The sequence below is a fragment of the Salvelinus sp. IW2-2015 genome, linkage group LG36, assembly GCF_002910315.2.
Source record: "Salvelinus sp. IW2-2015 linkage group LG36, ASM291031v2, whole genome shotgun sequence".
Classification (NCBI taxonomy): Eukaryota; Metazoa; Chordata; class Actinopteri; order Salmoniformes; family Salmonidae; genus Salvelinus; species Salvelinus sp. IW2-2015.
The window spans coordinates 39,012,718-39,032,836 of NC_036875.1; the positions used below are offsets into that span (position 1 = coordinate 39,012,718).

The 20,119-nt window shown below is 38.1% G+C and overlaps 2 pseudogenes; both read right to left on the bottom strand.

Moving 5' to 3' along the window:
• Positions 1–16,144, bottom strand: part of LOC111959766 (major histocompatibility complex class I-related gene protein-like) — a 44,298-nt pseudogene extending 28,154 nt beyond the window's left edge.
• The window catches only part of LOC111959763 (major histocompatibility complex class I-related gene protein-like), a 49,974-nt pseudogene extending 33,061 nt beyond the window's left edge, over positions 1–16,913 (bottom strand).
• Positions 16,914–20,119: the final 3,206 nt, after the last annotated feature.

The window sequence follows — 20,119 nt, forward strand, 5'->3', positions numbered from 1 at the left end:
GCGGCCAAGCGTGTTTCTCAGTTCCCGCTAACATCCAGCAACTTCACTACAGCCATTGCTGTTCTTAACTGACTTTGTTAAAAGGTACAAAAAAAATGTGAAATGTAAAGCTGTGGAAAGGTATGCCTCGTCTCCATTCAAATCAAAATGTCATATTAAACAATTTTATGAAATAATGCACATTAATTTAGTTCTGGTTCTTCATTAATCACTTAATCATTAACCATGCGTCATGTCCCTTATTTTAATTTGGTTCTCATTCCAATATGTTGGTGGAAATGTGTTAGGGAAATCCTGCAGTGTAGAGGGGCTCATCACTCCCCAAATAAGAACACTCAGGCAATCCCTAGTTTGCCCTAAACAGCCATCTATGTAACATCCATATTGGTGCAGTGTGGTGCAGTGCAGACATCCCACATCATTGCCCTAAATCAAAAGGAGTCAGTGCAGATAGAAATCACAATCAAAAATGAGAAAAGTTATTTCTGAAGAAAATGTGTGTGCATGCTATCTTGTATAGATTCGATCATTGATAGATAGCCTGACAGATAAACACAGTACACTCTATTTTACCTATACAGGCATATTAGGCAAGTAGCCTAGTGGTTAGAGCTTTGGCCCAGATAACCGAAGGTTGCTGGATCAAATCCCTGAGCTGACCAAGGGTAAAAAATCTGTCTTTCTGCTGCTAAACAAGGCAGTTAACCCACTGTTCCCCGGTAGGCTGTCATTGCAAATAAGGAGTTTGTTTTCTTAACTGACCTTACTAGTTACATTTAATGTATTAAAATTACTTAAATCCCTTACATCCAGTGTTAATTTTCGACAACAGTACACCCTCTTACATACCAGCTATCTATAAGACAACAGTACACGCTCTTTCCCTCCACAGGTATAGTCGGCATTAAACGATAAAGTATTTAGTCAGCCACCATTGTGCAAAGTTCTCCATTTAAGAAGATGAGGCCTGTAATCTTCATCATAGGTACACTTCAACTTAGACAGGGACCAAAATGAGAAAGGAAAAATCCAGAAAATCACATTGTAGGAGTTTTTATGATTTTATTTGCATTATTGGTGGAAAATAAGTAATTTGGTCACCTACAAACAAGGCAAGATTTCTGGCTCTCACAGGACCTGTAACTTCTTCTTTGGGGCTCCTCTGTCCTCCACTCGTTACCTGTATGAATGCACGGTTTTGAACTTGTTATCAGTATAAAAGACACCTGTCCACAACTCTAACAGTTCACACTGCAAATCCCTATGGGCCAAGACCAAAAAAAGGGGAGCTGTCAAAGGACACCAGAAAACAAAATTGTAGACCTTTGCACCAGGCTGAGAAGACTGAATTCTTGCAATAGGTAAGCAGCTTCGGTTTGAAAAATCAACTGTGGGAGCAATTAGGAAATGAAGACATACAAGGACCACTATAATCTCCCTCGATCTTGGGGCTCCACGGCAAGATCTCACCTCGTGGGTCAAAATGGATCACAATAACGGTGAGCAAAAATCCCAGAACACACGGGGGGACTAGTGAATGTACCTTGCAGAGAAGCTGGACAAGCCTTACCATCAGCAAGGGCATTGAAGATTGAAACATGGCGGGTTCTTTCATCATGACAATGATCCCAAAACACACCACACAGGCATATTACTATAAGACACAGTACACCCTACACATACATATTACTATAAGACATGCACAATGTGTTAGGCTTCCCAAATACACATTTTCCCACATACTGAAAGTTGGTTTGGAGTCTGTAGTTTGAACAGATCACGGGTGAGTTATAGATTTAGTTGATACGTTTCAACCTCTCTGGTGTAGGGGGCAGTATTTTGACATCCGGATGAAAAGTGTGCCCAAAGAAAACTGCCTGTTACTCAGGCCCAGAAGCTAGGATATGCATATAATTGCTAGATTTGGAAAGAACACTCTAAAGTTTCTAAAACTGTTGAAATCATGTCTGAGTATAACAGAACTGAAATGGCAGGCAAAACCCCAAGGACAAACCATCCCATTACCACTATTTTCAATGGCTAGTATTTTAATAATATGGCCAAGTCCTCCCAGATTGCAGTTCCTAGGGCTTCCACTAGATGTCAACAGTCTTTAGAAAGAGTTTCAGGCTGGTTTTTGGAAAAATGACCCAGAAATTGTATTTTTTCTAGGTGGCTCCCATTTTGGCTGTAGTGTTTCCAAGAGCTTGGAGGAAAGCGCGTTCTTTCTTATTTATCTCCGGTAATGAACATACTATTCTCCGTCTTAAATTTGATCGTTTATTTGCGTATTAGGATACCTAAGGTTTGATTATAAACGTTGTTTGACTTGTTTGGAAAAGTTTATTAGTAACGTTTGGGATTCATTTTGTATGCATTTTGATGGTGGGATTATTTACTGAAGCGCGCCAGCTAAACTGAGTTTTTATGGATATAAAGGACATTATTGAACAAAAGGACCATTTGTGATGTAACTGGGACCTTCTGGAGTACCAACAGAAGATCAAAGGTAAGGCATTTTTTATATCGCCATTTCTGACTTGTGTCACACCTTCCTGGTTGAAATATGATTTTCATGTTATTGTATGCGGTGCGCTGTCCTCAGATAATCGCATGGTTTGCTTTTGCCATAAAGCCAACACAGCGGCTGGATTAACAAGTTAAGCTTTATTTTGATGTATAACACAAGAATGTTAAATATTTTAATGGAGTAATTTTGAATTTTGCGCTCTGCAATTTCAGGTGGGACGCTACCGACCCTAGAGAGGTTAAAGAATTTAAAACGTTTTCCCCCATTGAAATAAATTTGAGCTCATTTAAAATATTGTTATAGTTGAGAAAGTATAAATGCTATCAAACATATTTTCTCAAGCAACCCGAGTTGGGGCAGTATGCACATTTGGAAGTTGGTTTCGTGTTAATGTCTTAAATCGTTTAAGCTTTAGAACAAGCCGAAGAAACCAAATAATAATAATTATATGAGTATGTATGAAATCTAGAGTTGTGCATTGCTTTGCATGCACACCTAAAAATATAGTACTAATACAAAGGCCTATAGGTGAAACTAGGTAATTGATCTGAAAACGGAGTGTTGATAGCCTCCCTACAGCCAGACGGGTTGCCTACAATAACGTAACAATGTTCCAGCATTGGTCTGGGATTTCCAAGGCCAGAATGTAGATCCTCAATTTCATTTTGCTCCATTCATGATAGTAATACATGTGTCTATACACAATATTTGGAAACTCTTTACTTCCAAATTATTTTTTTTACTCAGTCACCCACGACCCAAACGTGGAAATCATTGCTCTAAGCAGATCTGTCAGTCACCAACTCCACTACTGTCCCGTATATTTCCATTAGGCCAAACCTCTTGAAGAGGTTTCTAGGTATTGGGTTAAGGCCGCAACAATACATTTTATTATATAATATTATACACTGCTTACTTCTGACACATCCCTGATTTACTTAACATAAATGTCAGGCTGTGGGGATTTTATGGAATTTGGGGTAAAGATTCATTGTCATGCAAATGGCCGTCGTTGTAAATATGAATTTGTTCTTAACCGACTTGCCTAGTTGAATAAAGGTTACACACACACACTAAAAAGTAATTTTGTTGGCATTTATGTATGTCCCCATTACCAGTAAAACATAATCAAAACCTATTTCTTTCACTTACTTGCTGTGCTGTTTCATTGAATTGTCCAGTCATTTCATTCTCAACCAGGATGTCTATGGAACGCCGTTACGGTCTTTGCGTGTCAAAAAACACAATTTGACGTGTCACATAAGACCTGAATATGACTGCACGTCACATTATAATTTAAAGCATTCATAATTTTTTACGTTACACATTGATTACACCATCACTCGTATTTCATATGTCACAACGATTCATCGATACGCATGTTATGATGCTGGTAAAGTTGTCTCGCTCGCGCAACTACAGTGCTGGTAAAAATACCTTTTTTAAAAGCGAGCTACATCATGGACACAAACAATGCTCTTCCCCATAAACATAGCAAAACGACATAATCTGTTTCAGTAGCTATAGTTAGCTAGCTACCTATATAGCTAGGTGTCATCATCTAAAATAACCCTAATTTATAAGACAGTTCTTATTTGATTAATGTACTCTGTTCTAGATCATACAATATGCATATTATTATTACTATTGGATAGAAAACACTCTGAAGTTTCTAAAACTGTTTGAATTATATCTGTGAGTAAAACAGAACTCATTTGGCATCAAATTTCCAAACAGGAAGTGAAAATTCTGAAAATGGGGCTCTGTGTCAGGGCTTGCCTATTCAATTGCCTTTTATTTATGGATCTGTATGCACTTCATACGCCTTCCACTAGATGTCAACAGGCAGTAGAATGTTGAATAGGGTGTCTAGCTTGATGTGAGACCGAATGAGAGCTTTTGGAGTGACAGGTCCGCTCTATTGGCAGTATTCAACTGCGCACCAGGGAACCCCACATTGTCTTCTGAAATGCGTTAGGTATACACGACGAAATACTCCGGCTCGGATTTTATTGGATACATATGAGAAAAACATCATAAAGTTGGATTTTCAACCGAGTTTGACCAGTTTATTCAACGTTTATTGGGACTTTTGGAATTTTTCCATGCGCTAAGAGTTCTTGGACATGTGCGCTCCACATGGCTAGCCAAAGTTGCTAATTCGACAGAAGAAATGGACATTCTAAAACAAAACAATGATTTATTCTGGAACTAGGACTCCTTGCACTACATTCTGATGGAAGATCATCAAAGGTAAGAGAATATTTATGATGTTATTTCGTATTTTTGTGGTTTATGTTGGCTCCAACAAGGCGGAGAATTGCTGGGCGCTGTCTCACAATATTGCATGCTGTACGTTGTACTAAAGTTATTTTTTTTAAATCTAACACAGTGGTTGCATTAAGAATCAGTGTATCTTTCATTTGCTGTACAACATGTATTTTTTTATAAAGTTTATGATGAGATTTTTGGTTAGATTACGTGACTGTCCAAAATTTCTCCGGACAATTTGGTGCATTATGGCTACGTATTCACAATGTAAAACCACGATTTGTACCTCTAAATATGCACATTTTCGAACAAAACATAAATGTATTGTATAACATGATGTTATAAGACTGTCATCTGATGAAGTTGTTCAAAGGTTAGTGATTAATTTTATCTCTATTTGTGGGTTTTGTGAAAGCTATGTTGGCGGTGAAAACATGGTGAAAACATGGCGTTGTGTGTTTGGCTATTGTGGTGAGCTAATATAAATATATATTGTGTTTTCGCTGTAAAACATTTTAAAAATCAGAAATGATGGCTGGATTCACAAGATGTTTATCTTTCATTTGCTGTATTGGACTTGTGATTTCATGAAATTATATTATATCCCTGTGGCGCTAGGCTAGGCTAGTCAGCTTTTTTGATGAGGATCCCGGATCCGGGAGGGAGAAGCGGTAGAGGTTAATGATCCTCTTTGTTTTCTTTAGGCACACACATACATTCCTCTCTTCCCAGGTACATGCTACATAAGAAAGAGGTTATGAACTAACATTATTTATCATTATAGAAAAACAGGGTAGAATTCAGTTAGTTATACATAATTTAGTCATTATTCATAAAATTCCAAACCCTCTGATATATTTTGTAACTCCACGGATAATTGAGGTGTCCAAGATGACAAAAGACACCCCTCCAACTGCAGTCAACTTAAACTAAAAACATAGGAAAGAGAACATACTATTAGCAGATATGTTATTAAAGCAGATTCATGTAATTAAAGAATATTAAAACTATTCAAGAACATACAGCAAATAAGATGTTAAACAGATCCCAACTTACGTGTCTTGACAAGAGGAGTTCTAGGGGGAAAGCAAAGATACAAAAAAAAAAGATGAAATCAGAACAAAGCACAGCAGTTTGAAAGTTATATCCATGTACAAAATCAATGCACAAGTTCATCTGTCACACAGGATCCAAAACATGTACTTTACATGCTGATATTATTCAACACAATATAATGGATACTTACGTAGAGCCTCCAGAGTCATCAGAGCCACTAGAACAGCTTGAGGAAATGGTTCTGCTTCTGTCGGAACCTTAAATATGAAAACATTAATCTTGAACATTCCTGAACAAAAGTCACCTTTAAAACAGCGGAAGATTAATTACTTCAATGGATTGCACTACAATATTAGTTGGATAATATTTTTCATAGCATGTAAACAGCATATCCTGTAAATGAACATAATCTATTGACAATAATCACAGTATTGTGTGAATTTGAGTAAGATTCCTCCCACAAGCTATCTGATTTTTATCTCCCTCACCCGCCATGATTATGCTTCACATTTTAGTCCTTTAGCAGACACTCTTATCCAGACCGACTAACAGTAGTGAGTGCATTCATTTTCATTATTTCTTCCTACTACTCCCCTGTGGGAATCAAACCCACAACACTGGCATTGCAACCGCCATGCTCAACCAACTAACATGCCCCAGGGCAGTGATTGGGGACACTGCCCTGTGTAGGGTGCCGTCTTTTGGATGGGACGTTAAACTGGTGTCCTGACTCTGAGGTCATTAAAGATCCCATGGCACTTATCGTAAGWGTAGGGGTGTTAACCCCGGTGTCCTGGCTAAATTCCATCACGGTCACCTAATCATCCCCAGCTTACAATTGGCTCATTCATTCATCCCCCTCCTCTCCCCTGTAACTATTCCCCAGGTCTTTGCTGTAAATGAGAACGTGTTCTCAGTCAACTTACCTGGTAAAACAACGGTAAAATAAAAATAAATAAAACAGAGCTACATTTGTACATGTGATGTGTGGATAAATAAACAACAAACTGAAAATTATTTATGGGGAAGGAGAGGCCACCATCCAGACATGGGTTTGTTTAAGAACCTATAAGAGGTCTGGATGACTAATAAACTCATAACTTGACAGTGTCTTCAGGTCCACAAAATACCTTGAAGGATAGTCTGCGTCAAGTCATTGGTGCATTTAAAGTGACATTTAGATTCATTTGCATTCATTGACTGGTTTCAGATTGTTCATTGAAGAACTCGTTTTCAACTCCAAATATGAAGCTATACAAATACAGGAATAAATATTCTTACCAGTCGTATCTTGAGTCGGGCACTGGAGAGTATCAGCTGGATGGCTCACTGAAAAGCAGCATATTTCTTTATTTTAACATGTCAACATTAAACTGTGAAAATCACGTAGTTTTCTACTTTCCGTACTGATACCGGGGACATTTAAACAAGAATGCATTAATGGAAGACTTAGCAATAGGACATCACCAGAATAGTTGGGGGACTTATGAAGTCTCTCCACCACAGACCATCTATCTAGGCTCCCCACCGTGTATGGTGATGTCATATTGCTGATTCTGGACTTCAAACATCCCTACTTCAATTTCCCAGGTTTCAGTAGGGAAAATACATTGAAGACATACAAGTGAGTGGGGTCACTTATCAATATGAAATGTACTATCACTGACAATAACTCTCCACGTGGCAGTACTCACTTTTTGGTTTCTCCATTTCAGCAGGTTTTGCTAGGGGGAAATACATGTTTTTTTATTTCAATCAGTAATGGAGGAAATGCCTTGACGGATTATATATACATAATTTTTGCAAAGATCTTTAATGTTCAACTCCTCAAATTATACTCTTAATGAAAAGGGAAACAACTACCAGACTGAATTTCTTCACTGCCGAAGGGTCATATTTGAGTCCAAGTTTGAGTAATATAGAAATCTGAATACTCACTGAAATCTGAATACCCATCGATCAGAAGAACATTCTTCTCCTGGAGGCTTGCTGAGAATTGGGAAAAAGGAACATTTCACAATAACTTTCACCTCACCTTTTCAGTAAAGGAAAGTTGAGTATAGTTGGTTACTGATTGATATGAAATCTTTCATAAAGGATTCACTCCTCTATTGCATACAGCACATTACAGTTCAGTACTCACTTGGACACTGTTTTTCCTTTCCAGCTGTTGGATCTAGAAGGAAACAGTAGAAAGATTAACGCTATAATAGCCTCCAGAATTTCAAAACCGACTAATCTTTCCCTGTGTAATACTGAAAATGAATGCTATTCCAATAAACAAAGAGTTCAAATGTCAGAATATTTGTTAAACACAATATAATGTTTAGTAGACACTGCAGCAATTGAGTGTAGTTAGAAACCTCTCATTTTGCAGTATTATCAACAYGGACATAGTGGCTAAAAGAATAGGTGGGAACTTACCTTTTCCTTTCCAGCCCTTTCTCATTATTACTTGGATAAATGGAGAAAAAGATGTGGCAATTAGTTTTTTCCTTCTCTCATCATCACTGGTAATCTAAATCAAACTGTTTCAATCATTTCAATGCCAAAACAAAATACATGTAACACTATGGTGTTGTGTATTATTGACATTCACATGTACATGATGCACTGGATGTTTTAAATCGTTGCCACATTTGTGTCTGTTGGTGTCTATAGTGGTGAAGAGTGCTTGACGTACCAATAACAATGATGACCAATACAAAGACCATGAAGATGGTGGTAGTGATGATGGAGAGCCCTGAGATCAAAGAAGAATTGCTCAATGTGAATTCATTTGATTTCATTACAAACATAACTCTATAAGTGAAGACATTAACTAGACATTGATTAGATAATTAATCATGTTTAGTGTTAAATCGTGATCAAAACTGATCACACTCGAGGGGCAGAGGATCACAACATCACTTTTCACAGTGGCTCGTAAGAATGCACATTTGAAAAGAGGCTGTCAAACACAACTGGTTTGCTAACAGATGAATAACATACAGAAGTCTAGAATATTGACAACTCGTGTTATTCTTGAACTGAGAACATAAGTAGAACAATGCCATGGTGTAATATTCATGTAAAACACGTATAATCAAAACTTAACAGAAACCAGGATCCCAGGGTGCTTGAGCACTGATCACCAAAACAGTGGGGTGACTTGTGAAGTCTCTCCACCACAGATAATATATATCTATGCTCCCCACAGTGTGTGGTCATATTGCTGAGTCTGGATTAGATACACCCCTGCTTCAATATCACAGGTTTTAGTACGGAAAATACATTGAGTGGGGGCCACTTATCAATATAAAATGTATTAACGCTGAAAATAACTCTACCATGCAGTACTCACTTTTTGCGATTTCCATTTCCGCTAGGGTAAAAAAACATCAAACCATTAGGAAGACATTGATTAGATAATGATTCATGTTTAGTGTTAAATCGTGATTAAAACTGATCAGACTCTAGGGGCAGAGGATCACAACATCAATTCAGAGTCCCCTAAGAACGCACGTTTGAAAAGAGGCTGTCATACACAACTGGTTTGCTAATAGATGAATAACATAAGTCAAGAACATAACATGTAAGACTTAACATTAATATTTAGAAATATAAAAAATTTGAAACAAAAACCTGAATTCCGAGGGTCCTTGAGAACTGATTTGGATAATAGGAGAACTACTAACCCTGAGTATTCCTGCGAATGCTGTCCCTGTTAGCAGACAGAACCACATCATCGCCGCTGTGTTGGACAGTGCATGTGTAGTCGTGCTTCTGTAGGTCTTCAGGGAACACAGTGAGATGGGTTCTCTTCTGATACGTCCCATCCCCGTTAGGCAGGGTCTCTTCATGCACCACATCATCATGGATTACTACTCCATCTCTTCTCCAAAATATCATGATTGCATTCGGATAGAAGCCTGTTGCATGGCAAGTCACAGGATAGGAGAGGTTTTTCTGAAGCAAACTTACCTGCGGTAGGACTGTGGAAAACAAATATACAAACATTAGAATATTGATCAAATATACAATCAATCAGAGGGGCCTCCCGGGTGGAGCAGTGGTCTAGGGCACTGCATCGCAGCTTTAGCTGCGCCACCAGAGACTCTGGGTTCGAACCCAGGCTCTGTCGTGGGGCGACGCGCAATTGGCCTAGCGTCGTCCGGGTTAGGGAGGGTTTGGCCGGTCGGGATATCCTTGTCTCATCGCGCACCAGCGACTCCTGTGGCGGGCCGGGTGCAGTGCGCGCTAACCAAGGTTGCCAGGTGCACGGTGTTTCCTCTGACACATTGGTGCGGCTGGCTTCTGGGTTGGAGGCGCGCTGTTTAACTTCTTGCAACTATAGGGGGTGCTGTTCCGCATTAGCATATTTGTGTCTCCAAATTAAACTGCCTCGTGCTAAATTCTTGATCGTACAATATGCATATTATTGTTATTATTGGATAGAAAACACCTTTAGTTTCTATAGAAGTTGGAATTTTGTCTCTGAGTGGTACAGAACAATTTCTACAGCACTTTTCATGACAGGGTTCAGATTTCAGAAATTTTTACCTCTGATCTGGGTCTGTTTTTAAGGCGACAGTGAATGCTATAAGAAACCGACACTGCCTGCGTCTTCCTCTGGGTGTCTGTACGTCATCACGTTTTCAATGAATCGATGGGACGTTCACAGCCATTATAAAAGACCAAAATGTACAGAGACCCCCCTTTCTCATTGTGCGCCTGAAGCATGAAGGACATCGACCTGCCTCGTTCCAAATCGTTTTCTAACCAGCAATATTTCTCCGGTCATGTTTTCAGTCGTTATAGTTTGTTTAAAAACATCATAATGTAGTTAATTTGAACCGTTTTATAGCAATTTATATCCGTTTAGTGCGATTTTGAGGATTTCTTTGTTGTGCACTCTGAAAGTTTGGACACGTTTTTAGGTGTCGGTCGTTGGTGGTGGACATTTCGAAGGACAGAGGACATCTATCGACCAAAAAGACGTTTATAACATAGAAAGGATACATTGCCCAAGAATCTGATGGAAGAAACAGCTCAAAGTAAGCAATATTTAATATGAAAATCGTGTTTCTGTCGAAATATTTTAAAGCATATTTCGCCATTTTGTTTGGTATAGCTTCACTTGGCCAACCCTGTATTGAAAAGTAAGGATAATTTTTAAAAATGTAAATCAGCGGTTGCATTAAGAACTAATTTGTCTTTCGATTGCTGTCAACCCTGTATTTTTTAGTCAAGTATATGATTAGCTTTCAATTAAACTAGATCACTCTGATAGATGACGTCAGACATATTGAGGCTTGATTTCCTAGTTTTTATTGTGTAACCACGGTGTATGGCTAAATATGCACCTTTTCCGAACAAACTGTATATGATATTGTAAAATGATGTTTACAGGAGTGTCATCGGAAGAATTCTGAGAAGGTTAGTGAAAAAATTAATATATATTTTGGCGGTGATTACGTTATAGCGCTCTTTGGCTGGAATCGATGCTCTGGTAACGTTTGCACATGTGGTATGCTAACTTATCATTTATTGTGTTTTTCGCTGAAAAACGCTTAGAAAATCTGAAATATTGTCTGAAATCACAAGAACTGGGTCTTTCCATTGCTATGCTTTGTCTCATTTTTATGAAATGTTTTATGATGAGTAAATTGGTCATACACGTTGCTCTATCTAGTAATTCTAGTCGATTTGTGATGGTGGGTGCAATTGTAAACTGTGATTTCTACCTGAAAATATGCACTTTTTTCTAACAAAAACTATCCATATCCATGAATATGTTATCAGACTGTCATCTGAAGAGGTTTTTTCTTGGTTAGTGATATCAATTATCTTAGTTGAGCCGAATTGGTGATAGCACCTGAAGGAGTAAAAAACTGATGGGAGTTGAATAGTGGTGTATTTTGCTAACGTGTTAGCTAATAGATTTACATATTTTGTCTTCCCTGTAAAACATTTTAAAAAATCTGAAATGGTGGCTTTATTCACAAGATCTGTATCTTCATCTGGTGTCTTGGACTTGTTGATTTAATTGTATTTAGATGCTACTATCTACTTGTGAAGCTATGCTAGTATGCTAATCAGTGTGTGGGGGTGGGGTGCTCCCGGACCCGGGGTAGAGGCTCGTTAGAGGTTAAGAAGCAGTGCGGCTTGGTTGGGTTGTGTTTCGGAGGCACACATCGCTTTCGACCTTCGTCTCTCCCGAGGCCGTATGGGAGTTTGTAGCGATGAGACAAGATAGTAATTACTAGCAATTGGATACCACGAAAAATTGGAGAAAAGGGGGTAAAATGTAAAAAAAAATATATATATAAAAAAAAAAATTATTATAATATATACACACAATCAGGATATTGATTAAACATACAAACATCAGGATACTGATCAAATATATACATCTCTATAGTGTTATTAGTTCTTCAGATGACAGCATCTGGCTGTACACTATTCCAGAGGAAGGCTACTGGACAAGTCAACAAAAAGGACTACTTGTTTGAAAAATTTAAATGTATGCACACATGTAATTAGAATCTCCAAGACATCGAAATAGTAAAGCTACTTAAATTGTTGTAAAAACAAATTAAGTTTTAATAATACCTGTTTTCTCCAGCATGCTTCTCTGATAGAAACATATTTTTTCAGCCATTCAATACACGTATGGGTTAGATAGTGAATTTTGGCTTTCAAGTTTAGGACACATTAGCATCCCACTTTATTTTGGTGATGAGTCCCTGCCAAACAGGTGCAATCCATCTTTTGTTCTTCAGATCAAATAATAGGAAGTCTCTCCTCATATCCATACTGTTCACGTCCCTCTGTAGCACCAGTTTCCTCATCCCACGCACAGCTGTACATTATCTGCAATGTATGGGCACCTAAAAGGAACGACACATTGTAACATCGATCCTTCAATCTTCAATGAGTGTTTACGGTTAGCTATCTATCAAAACATTGCTCTGATGACGGCATACTAACTTGTCTGGTTGAAGCGATCTCTTGCAGTGTTCATGTTGTCTTTGAACACCTCTCTCAGTCTTCTTAGAAATGTCTGTATTCCTTCTCCAGAAGTCTGGATCCACGGCTCCTTCAACCCACTCCTGTCGAGCTACCACTTCCTTTGTAGAACTGTCATAGGAATATATTGGTTCCTCATCCAAATAAGCAACAGCGCTGAACTCTGGAAGACCAGTAGGTTGTGGGAGTGCTGTGTAGAAATACTTCAGGGAATGGATAGTAGAAAAAAAAATGGCAAACACAGTGTATAAATTAATGGATGGGAACCGAAGCAATACTGTTACATAAACACACACAATTACTTGCTGAAATCATGTAGCACTAGTAAAATAGCAGTATAATAATCATGTGTAGGATTTAGTAACATAACAGTTTATAATAATCATAGTAACACTAGTAGCATTAACCAGTATAATAATCATGGGTAGCACTAGTAACATAACAGTATAATAATCATGGTAGCACTATAGTAACATAACAGTATAATAATAATGTTTAGCACTAGTAACCATAACAGTATAATAATCATGGTAGGATTAGTAGCAATAACAGGTATAATAATAATGGTAACTAGTGACATACAGTATAAAAATCATGGTAGCAATAGTGACATAACAGTTATAATAATCATGGTAGCACTAGTAACATAACAGTAAATAATCATGGTAGCAATAGTGACATAACAGTATAATAATCATGGTAGCACTGTATAACATAACGATAATACTCATGGTAGCAATAGTGACATAAACAGTATAATAATCATGGTAGCAATAGTGACATAACAGTTATAATAATCATGGTAGCACTAGTGACATAACAGTATATAATCATGTAGCATAGTGACATAACAGTATAATAATCATGGTAGGCAAAGTGAATAACAGGTAATATCATGGTAGCAATAGTGACATAACAGTAATATAATCAATGGTAGCACTAGTAACATAACAGTGAACAGGCCATTTATAACCTACCTGTTCAACTGTTAAAAACCTGGGGACATTGATATCCAAAAAGTGCAAAAGGCTTCTCAACAGCTTCTACCCCCAAGCCATAAGACTCTTGAACAGATAATCAAATGCTACCCAGACTATTTACATGCCTTCTCTTTTATGCTTGCTGCTATTCTCTGTTTATTATCTATGTAGTCACTTAACTTCTTAACCTACATGTACATATTACCTCAACTAACATGTGCCCCCCTCACATTGTACATTGACCCAGTACCGGTACCCCCTGTATATAGCCTTGCTATTGTTATTTTACTGCTGCTCTTAAATTATTTTTTACTTTTATTTATTTTTTACTTATCAATTTTTTTACTTAACGCATATTTTTCTTAAAACTACATTTTTGGTTAAGGGCTTGTAAGTAAGTAAGGCTACAACTACCTGTTGTATTCGACACATGTGACAAACATTAGATTTGATCAGGTATACATTGACTGACTCTCTTACACACAATCCCTCACACCACTTATACTGCTGCCATACTATTTATTATAATATTATTATTTATCCTGCTACCAGTCACTTTCTCCTAATCCCTGCCTACATGTACATATTTACCTCAATACTCCAGTATCCCTGCACATTGTTCATTTGGTACTGGCATTGACCCTGTATATACTGTAGCTGCCTCTTATTTATCTCATGTTTTTATGTTCATTTTCCTATTATACTTTTTAWTTTATTTTTTATATTGAATACTCCACTGTTGGGAAGGGATTGCTAGTTAGGTGTTTCACTGTACTGGTGCATGTGACAAATAAAACTTGACCTTGAACATTGTGTGTTTACAAAAACAAATGGAAACAATGGAGGACAACCTTATATTTAGGTARAGTCTAATGGGGTAAGGCAGTTGTACTTACGAGGCATGTGTTCAAGAATCAATGATTAAATACTATTAATTTAAATGTCTATTAGACTGTAGTTCTAGGCGTATTGCACATACCGTGGTATCCTATTTATATGTCACATTATTTTAAATCAATGAGTAGGCTATATATATTTTAATATTTTATGTACCCTTTTGAGTAAAAAAAAAAAATACTCACCTGCGCATGTCATGGGAATACCAATAATGGTAAAATATGAACAATCATATTTGAAACTATTAGAAATAGCCTAGTTTTAGCAGTCATTTAAAATCTGAAGTCGATGCTTAACAATCCCAATTTCCAGGAAACTAGATGAATAAACATCGGACACACATGATTGGCTGAAAACTCCAGTTGTACACATCKTCACTTATATCCAGGCAGACTGTACTGGTGCAGGTTGTAAATGAAAGTAATTCGACAGATTATGTTGACACAACAGGCAATACTGACCCTGAAGATCAACAAAAGGTTACATTGAATTAGAAATTGAGTAATATTGTGCTCCAGTAATTTAGTAAGATATTTAGGGTAAGTTATTGTAGACTAGTGGGAGATTTAGAAAACAAATGCAATGAGTGTGCTTGCCTTAGAAGTCTAAAGTAATTTAGCCTGTTTTGTGTATGCTGTTTTTTTGCCTCCTAGAAAACATAAATAATGCCAAATCTGTTTCTCTATTTGGACACAAAACGTACAATTAGGTTTTATAATTTAATGGGTGTAAACACACACGCATACTTACTTATTAAAATCATGTTAGCACTAGTAGCATAACAGTGAAGATGGTAAGCCTTTTGACAACCGAGTCCTACTTTGATATCAGGTATGTTTGTTTACAAAAACAAATGGAAACAATGGACCAAAGCCTTGAAATACAGGTATAGCCAATCTGGGTAAGACGGTAACGTTAACTAACTTTATGAAGAATTGTATTCTTCAAGAATCAATGATTATATATAATTAATTGAAATGTCCACTGGGCATAACGGCTAGGCCTATTGCACATTCAGTACCTTGGTACCGTAAATATATTATTTCAAATCAAGGGATAGGTTAAATATTTATATTTTATGTAAKGTTACGACCTACCCTCTGAGTGAAAAAAAATGACTCACCTGCGCATGTCACGGGAATCAAATACGTTACCAATAAAGTAGAAATATGAACAATCCTATTTGAAACGGTATACATATTTAAAACAATCAGACATAGCCTTCCAGTAACTTCTTGATACCTCAATAGAAACAAAACAATCTAAGGGAACAATATCAACTTTGGACAAGCGCGATTGGCTGAAAAATCTAGTTGTACACATCATCACTTATATCCAGGCAYACTGTACTGGTMCAGGTTGTAAATGAAAGTAACTTCGAGATCACTGACGAGACACAATACGCCATACTGACCTTGAATATAAAAAAAGGTTACATTGACTTTTAAACTGAGTAATATTGTGCTCCAGTAATTTAGTAAGATATTCAGGGAAGGTGATTGTAGTCTAGTGTTAGAGATTTAGCTACAAGAAAGGTTGTATTTCTTTAAACAATGAGTGTGCTTGCCTTAGAAGTCTAACTTAATGCTTTGTGTACGCTCCACATTTGCTTTGCCTRATAGAAAATATTGTTTCTCTATTTGGGACAGAACACATATAGACTACGATTAGGTTTGTTTATTTTTGAAATACATAATCATCAACCCTTCCCTGGCTGCAGAGCCTGACACTCAGTTGGGCAATAATCTCGGAACTCCAACCTACATTACCACATTCAAGTTTAAAAGAAAATAGCGTTGTTGGATGGTTTTTATTTTACTTCCGAAACGGCGTTTGATTTAGGACAATCATTTAGCCTCTTTAAGGCTAACCAAACAAAAGAAAGGCTCTCACCTGAGTTTGCTGTAGGCAGGTTGAGACACAGCCATAACACCAGGATTTGGCCTAACATGTATTTTAATGTTAAACAACGGTTGGTAGCAACGTTGCCAGTAACCGCTGGTGTACGCTCGGGTAGACTTTTCTGCACCAAATCCATAAAGTGTAGACCGTTTCCCTTATCGTTTCTTATATAAAATAGTGTAATGAAACAGCAAGGAGCAGGTCTCGAACCCTCGACAACCGAGACCGAGGTCCGGTGTGCTATCGACTGTGCTGTGTGTGCTATCGCCTGTGCTGAGCAGAGTCTATTTCCGCGGTTATAAACCAGGGTCGTTACAATAGATTTGGGCGCATACAAATTTAGCGAATGATTAATACGGGTTTACACTGTCACATGTAACTAGGAGAGTCTGCCATGTCCATAAACATTCACTCTGTCACGGCCTAGCAAATCCTGCAGGACTTGTTTTTCATCTCTTTTACTAGAAACGAAACACATTTTCCAAAACGCTTACTCTTAAATGAAACGCGTTTTTCAACTACTTTAATAAAAAAATAAAGCATGTTTTCAATTGCTTTACTTGAAAGTAATTCATGCAAAAATGTTCAAGTAATTTCAATTACATTCGAAGCAAAACAATCTAAGGGAACAAATATCAACTTTGGACAAGCGCGATTGGCTGAAAAATCTAGACAGATCGAAATTTACTAGGGTGGGTCCAAAATAGGGAGGGTTGTCAAAGTTTTATATATATATATATATATATATATAAATATATATATAGTACCACTCAAAAAAATGGAATCATGCAGTAACCAAAAAAGTGTTAAAGAAAACAAATATATTTTATATTTGAGATTCTTCAAAGTAGCCAACCTTTGCCTTGATGACAGCTTTGCATACTCTTGGCATTCTCTCAACCAGCTTCATGAGGTAGTCACCTGGATAGCATTTAAATGAACAGGTGTGCCTTGTTCATTTGTAGAATTTCTTTCCTTCCTAATGTGTTTGAGCCAATCAGTTGTTTGTGACAAGATAGGGGTGGTATATAGAAGATAGCCCTAATTGGTAAAAGATCAAGTCCATATTATGGCAAGAATAGCTCAAATAAGCAAAGAGAAATGACAGTCCATCATTACTTTAAGACATGAAGGTCAGTCAATCCGGAAAATCTCAAGAACTTTGAAAGTTTCTTCAAGTGCAGTCGCAAAAAACTATCAATCGCTCTCATGAGGACCACCACAGGAAAGGAAGACCAGAGTTACCTCTGCTGCAGAGGATAAGTTCATTAGAGTTACCGGCCTCAGAAATTGCAGCCCAAATAAATGATTCACAGAGTTCAAGTGACAGACATCTCAAACATCAACTGTTCAGAGGAGACTGCATGAATCAGGCCTTCGTGGTTGAATTGCTGCCAAAGAAACCACTACTAAAGGACACCAATAAGAAGAAGAGACTTGCTTGGGCTAAGAAACATGAGCAATGGACATTAGACCAGTGGAAATCTGTCATTGGATCAAGCCTGGCCTGCTGAAGAGGGACAAACTCCATCCTAGTTGGAGGGTTCTCTCATCTTATCTACGAACATAGACAGGGCTCTAACTCCCCTAGCTCCACAATGCAGAATAGGGTGCAAGCCAGGCAGCAGGCTGTTAGCCAGCCTGCCAGCTTAGTGGAGTCTGCCACTAGCACAGTCAGTGTAGTAGCTCAGCTATCCCCATTGAGACCGTGTCTGTGCCTCGATCTAGGTTGGGCAAAACTAACATGTTCGGTGTTCGCCTTAGCAATCTCACTGGAATAAAGACCTCCTCCATTCCTGTCATTATTGAAAGAGATTTTTACAGGCCTCCTGAGCCATATACAGCGTTCTTTCACTGAGTTCCCTGAATTCCTATTGGACCTTGTAGTCATGGCAGATAATATTGACATTTTTGGTGACTTTAATATTCACATATATCCACAGACCCACTCCAAAAGTCTTTCGGAGCCATCATCGACTCAGTCGATTTTGTCCAACATGTCTCRGGACCTACTCACTGCCACAMAACTAGTTTTGTCCCGTGGAATAAATGTTGTGGATCTTAATGTTTTTCCTCATAATCCTGGACTATCGGACCACCCTTTTATTACGTTTGCAATRGCAATAAATYATCTCCTCAGACCCCAACCAAGGATCATCAAAAGCCATGCTATAAATTCTCGGACAATCCAAAGATTCCTAGATGCCCTTCCAGACTCCCTCCACCTACCCAAGGARGTCAGAGTACAAAAATCAGTTAACCACCTAACTGAGGAACTCAATTTAACCTTGCGTAATACCCTAGATGCAGTCGCACCCCTAAAAACYAAAAACATTTGTCATAKMAAWCTAGCTCCCTGGTATACAGAAAATACCCGAGCTCTGAAGCAAGCTTCCATAAAATTGGAACGGAAATGGCGCCACACCAAACTGGAAGTCTTCCGACTAGCTTGGAAAGACAGTACCATGCAGTATCGAAGAGCCCTCACTGCTGCTCGATCATCCTACTTTTCCAACTTAATTGAGGAAAATAAGAACKAGCCAAAATMTATTTTTGATACTGTCGCAAAGCTAACTAAAAAGCAGCATTCCCRAAGAGAGGARGGCTTCCACTTCAGCAGTGATAAATTCATGAACTTTTTTGACAAAAYAATCGTGATCATTAGAAAGCAAATTACGGACTKCTCTTTAAATCTYCGTATTCCTKCAAAGCTCYGTTGTCCTGAGTCTGCACAACTCTGCCAGGACCTAGGATCAAGGGACACACTCAAGTTTTTTAATACTATATCTCTTGACACATTGATGAAKATAATCATGGCCTCTAAACCTTCAAGCTGCGTACTGGACCKTATTCCAACTGAACTACTGAAAGKGCTGCTTCCTGTGRTTGATCCTCCTATGTTGAACATAATAAACGTCTCTCTATCCATCGGATGTTTTCCAAACTCACTAAAAGTGGCAGTAATAAAGCCTCTCTCGAAAAAGCCCCCGCCATAAAAAAGCCAGACTACAGTTTGCAACTGCACATGGGGACAAAGATCGTACTTTTTTGGAAATGTCCTCTGGTCTGATGAAACAAAATAGAACTGTTTGCCATAATGACCATCGTTATGCTTTGGAGGAAAAAGGGGAGGCTTGCAAGCGCAGAGAACACCATCCCAACCGTGAAGCACGGGGGTGGCAAGCATCATGTGTGGGGCGTGCTTTGCTGCAGGAGGGACTGGTGCACTTCTCAAAATAGATGGCATCATGAGGCAGCGAAATTCTATGGATATATTGAAGCAACATCTCAAGACATCAGTCAGGAAGTTAAAGCTTGGTCGCAAATGGGTCTTCCAAATAGACAATTACCCCAAGCATACTACTCCAAAGTTGTTTGTTAAGGACACAAAAGTCAAGGTATTGGAGAGGCCATCACAAAGCCCTGACCTCAATCCTATAGAAACATTTGTGGGCTGAACTGAAAAAGGTGT